The sequence below is a fragment of the Ostrea edulis genome, chromosome 1 (assembly GCF_947568905.1).
Source record: "Ostrea edulis chromosome 1, xbOstEdul1.1, whole genome shotgun sequence".
Lineage (NCBI taxonomy): Eukaryota > Metazoa > Mollusca > Bivalvia > Ostreida > Ostreidae > Ostrea > Ostrea edulis.
This window is the reverse complement of record NC_079164.1, coordinates 57,213,955-57,218,907: the sequence shown is the minus strand read 5'-3', so window position 1 is coordinate 57,218,907 and position 4,953 is coordinate 57,213,955. Positions and strand designations below refer to the sequence as shown.

The 4,953-nt window shown below is 34.6% G+C and overlaps 1 long non-coding RNA gene across 1 annotated transcript; it reads right to left on the bottom strand.

Annotated features, from left to right (window-relative positions):
- Positions 1 to 2,100: 2,100 nt before the first annotated feature.
- On the bottom strand, positions 2,101 to 4,478 carry LOC125664714 (uncharacterized). Its single transcript, XR_007366046.2, has 3 exons — positions 4,249 to 4,478; positions 3,377 to 3,480; positions 2,101 to 2,950 (listed from the first exon to the last, which is right to left on the bottom strand). It is a non-coding gene; the product is annotated as an uncharacterized LOC125664714 (long non-coding RNA).
- Positions 4,479 to 4,953: the final 475 nt, after the last annotated feature.

Here is a 4,953-nt window from a genome sequence, read left to right as displayed (position 1 = left end):
GGCAGTTCTTTGGATGAGATTGCAAAAACCGAGGTCTCGTTTCACAGCAGGTGTGACATGATAAAGATCCCTCCCTGCTCAATGACCGTAAGCGCCGAGCATATAGGCCTAAATTTTGCAGCCCTTCATCGGCAATGGTGACGCCTCAATATGAGTGAAAAATTCTCAAGCAGTACGTTAAACAATATACAATCAACCAACTAATTTATTGTGTTATAGTCACTTTTATTGTATGCAGATTTTTAAAAATGGCTTCTACTGTTTTTGTCACACACTTATCAAGTTTGTGTTTTTTCCTTGTACTTGAGTTTCTTCATTACAGAACAGATATTTATGGCCGAGGAAAATTGTTGATAGTGAACACAGGTTGAGTGAACGTCTCTTAGTCTTACAGTTCACTTGACTCGGCGCAACTTCGTCAATGCTCAAGTTTTACTTCTAGTAACTAATTAATATTTTTTAAATTATTATAACACCAGCGATAGAAACCATGCAAGGCACCATTTAAAGCTAGTAAACAATCTATGCCTTTATTATTCTTGGGACTCTGTCTTATGTGACATCTTTATAAGTAATCTGAAAATTGAAAAGGTGTTCAATATTACATATGACATTTATCTATTTTACAATTGTAGATTAATACAATTCATTAATCTAAATTATTCATAAATTAGTTGATTGTTTGTAATATGTCATATTCTCAATAGTCGAGCCATTATTTATCAGGGTTTCCCCCATTTTTGCATTGTATACTCAAAAGTAATCCATGTACTTCCTTTTTATTGATTATATACATTTATGGGCTCCATACATTAGATATATCGTGTGAGACTTGGAAATGTGGACAACGATTTTTATGTTCAAAGGTACATTTACTAACTCAATATTACATATATATCATATAAAGATAAGGTCTGTGGATTATAGTATCTAGGAATGAACCGTTTTTCATACTATTTATTTAATATTGAGCATGTTAATAGGTACATGTTTTTTGGGGAATGTAGTATACACAGTATAATTTCGTAAGACATGAATTTGTAGACATTTAAAAATATGTACCACTTTCCATAATACACTGTCTTCTATTTTTTATACGTATTTCTCACAAATGTCCTCTCTGGGAAGTCCCTATCCCGTTGTTTGTGTTTACAATTGTGTCGTCTTTAATGCGGTATGGAACACCGTAACAGCCATGTTGAATTTGCCAAAATTTTTATAAATTCAAATGGCCATATCTTGAAAACGTCCCAACATAAATTTATCAAACAACCTTCATTTACCTTTATTTTATACACACTTTCAAAAAATCATAGTGTAGAAAAATCCCTAGAGGGGGGGGGGAGGTAATGTGTTACTGGCCCATGGTCTAATATGTGTTTGTAAAACACTATGCCTCTTGTGGCAACAAAGAAATAGTAAACATTCACCCATACATTCAGATCTTAAATTAATTCAATTTAGATTGTGGCGTTTGAATTCTTCTTGAAAATGAAAATTTTGATACAAGATGTTTATTTACTGTCTAATAATGCAGTGGTGGGACAAGCGGGGGTGGGGGTGGTGGTGGTGCCATCCCCCATTTGGTAGTTCATATGTAACAAATATGGGGATTTGAGTTGCAATTTTGATAATTTTAATTTACACACATACCTCTTTTAGGGGATAATATAAATTACACTTGCCCCCCCCCCCCTCCTTTGCAAATTTTCTTGATCCACCCCTACAATACTTTTAATGATATTCACTTAATGTCTATGCCTGTTACATATGCTGTTATATACATCATTTCCTTCAGAAGTATCAATGTGTTGGTGGCTGTTATGAAGAGAATGGGCCCATTTTAACAACTTCTAGGATGGGCAGTACAAGGGTTCATATCAGTGACCAATTTCTCATGATTCTTATGAAGTTGCACCTAAATATAAGGGATCTACATTTAGCAGGCCAGAGGGTTCAATGCCGAATTTACCTCTGAATGAATTGCAATGGATACAACAAACATAACACTGGATTTAACTTTAAAAATGAATCACTAGTCATTATCTGACAGCAACTACATTGTGCAAAATTTGTCACACAGCAAAGGCTATCACTTGTGTAGCACAATTGTTCTGAATTCTATCCTGGATCCACCTCTGATGGTGACATTGTTGATCACTGAGGTGTATTGGAGATGTTGAAGCCAGATAATATATGATTCTTGCTAATAAAGGATTTGATAAACTTTAATCAGGAGTGACATTGAACATAGCACCTTTTGAAAATTTCTTTCATCAAAATCTCATTTCAGTAAGGATGAAGCACAGCTGTTACAAGACCAGGAAGAGTCAAATTCATGTGGAGTGTGCAATTGAATAATTAAAAACATCCATATTCTAAATCATATACCTTTACAATACAGACATATATATCTGTCCACTAAGATTTTCAACTCTGTGTGACTCTTATACATTTGCAAATCCTCTACTGAAGGAAATAGCTGATATGAATTCCACAATTTATTAAATTTTACCTTTGGACTTAGATACTATAAATGTACAACTTCTTACTCACATTATTCTGCATTGTCAAGTTGTATTAAATGCATTCAAGTAAATGATAAAGTGAACATTTATCTAAGGTTGTTAGTCAAAGAAATTGTTACAATGGTGATTCATGCACATCTTCACACTGATCATTTGTAGCAGAAACAAAATAAAACTAATGGAAGACATTTGCATTTTCACAAGTCTGTCTAGTTGGTTATTGCAGAGAAGGCACAAAGGCTCAACCATGTATGTCAAGTATAATTCTCATAATTCATTTCGAAGGATGAGAATCACTTCCATGTTCATTGGTGTTCAAACTATGAAATCACAAGTGGTGCCTGTGAGGTAAAGCTGATGGAGAACTTGATGCCAATAACCATGACTCTCTTTGAGCTGCAGCACACCTTCCAGGTTGCACTCTGAAAATTTTACCAAAAAAAAAATAAATTTAAAAAGACTGACACCCTCTATGTCTATATATTCTTTCATAAAAATACCAATGCTAGATAATTCTTATTTGGACATTCAACATTTTCTTATAGCATAATAAAATTTATTTACTTATAAGGCTGTTTGATAGAATTTGTAAAGAAAAACTTTATAATGATATCTGCATTTATCTAGTAAAAAATCCCTATATGTTTGCACAGGCATCCTTTGCTGTTGCAGGTAAACGACATTTTTAAAATTTCTATATTGTCTGGAGATGCATTCATTTTTGGTGAACCTTTATATTTTGGGATCACCTGAATTTACATGTATAGAAGTATTCATTACAGAATGAATATCATTTAATATTGATAGCTTGACGAGCATATATTGCATAAAGAGCTCTGGTGAGTTACCTATATTCTGATTGCCTGGGTGGATACATTTCTCTCATTGTCATAGCTTTACGAGGTGCAGACTTAGGATGCTTTATCCAGCTGTGTTGTTTGCCCTTTAATATCTAAAAGATTAACAAATTAACATTGTAGTCATTGTCACACAAAACATGTAGATTATGCACACTAAAATGCAAATTGACTATCTGGACTTGTCAATATTTCATATAACATGTTATCTCAATTCAGCTGAAATTCATATAAACCCAAATTCATAAGATAGATAATTCAGCTGAAATTCAGATAAATAAAAAAAATCTTAGATGCCAGTCGCGGATTTAAAGCCCCCCCCCCCCTTCCCCAACGAATTTCTGGATCTGTTTCTGTATGCAGTTTTACATACCAAATGTATATACTATAATATTATAAATTACTGCAGCTACATAGTGGAAACAAAACTGACTCGTGGGACTTCTATATGTCCCTAATATGATTGGTGTCAGTAAAGAGTTCTGTTTTCATTTTATAGAAATATCTTTATGAAATAATTTAGATTAATTTCTAAATGAAACTGTAAAACGTTCAAAATCATAGAATAAAATAGGGATATATATCCATGTTATACACAACAGGAAAAAAGTTTTATTCTTTCCTAGTGCTCTAGCGTTTTTACTCGATGCAGATTATTACGGGGGGGGGGGGGGGGGGGGGGGGGGGTAACAACATCAATCAAGAGTCAGTGTAATCAGAACTACGCAAATATATTGCCGATATTTTGATCGAGGACTTTCGATATCTTGAACTAAACTCTGAGATATAGATGTATGGGTGTATAATGATGCAAACGACTGTGCAGTGCATATGATGCAGACGACTCTATAATGTAAACATACCTGTACTTTGTTGGAAAATGTCTCGTATTGACGCTTGAACAACCGCTGTAATAACTCAGAGCTCTATTTAGAACACATTTTCTAAACCCAGTTGTTATCCACCCTCTCTCGCTTTTTGAAGTAAGCTCTATGTGGTTTTGAATGTAGCGAGTCTAGTAAATTATTGATAATGCCATCCTGACAACTGCCCGGAAATACGATTTCACGTTATTTATCGCGAGTCACATGACGAGACTTTCCGACCCTATACTGTGTATATTGATATAAATGTATACAATTACACATCACTTATTGGTTGTCTTTACATTTAAACCTAGAGATTCAGCACGAAAGAGAGGGAAACAAGGACATAAATTTTTTTTTTCAAAATGAGATGGAGGAGCTATGAAAAAATATATCTTGACAAGCCTACCCCCCTCCCCCCTCAACGTTTTGGTCTAGTATAGAGCTGCCGTTCAAAGGTATGTGTGTGTGGGTGGGTAGGGGTTGCTTTGTTCCTGGGGGAGCCAGAATCCTAAGATGTGAGGTATAGAGAACTTTAAAGCTTTCAGGGCTGATGACACATTATTTAGAAATGTCAGGATAACTTGAGGTCGTCTGCTTACAGTGAGTGCGCTGTGGTACACTTATGATATACAGTAAAGCTTAAAAAGACTTTCTTTTTATGGCAATTTTCTGGGTCCCTTCATGCATTTCTCAGCTCGT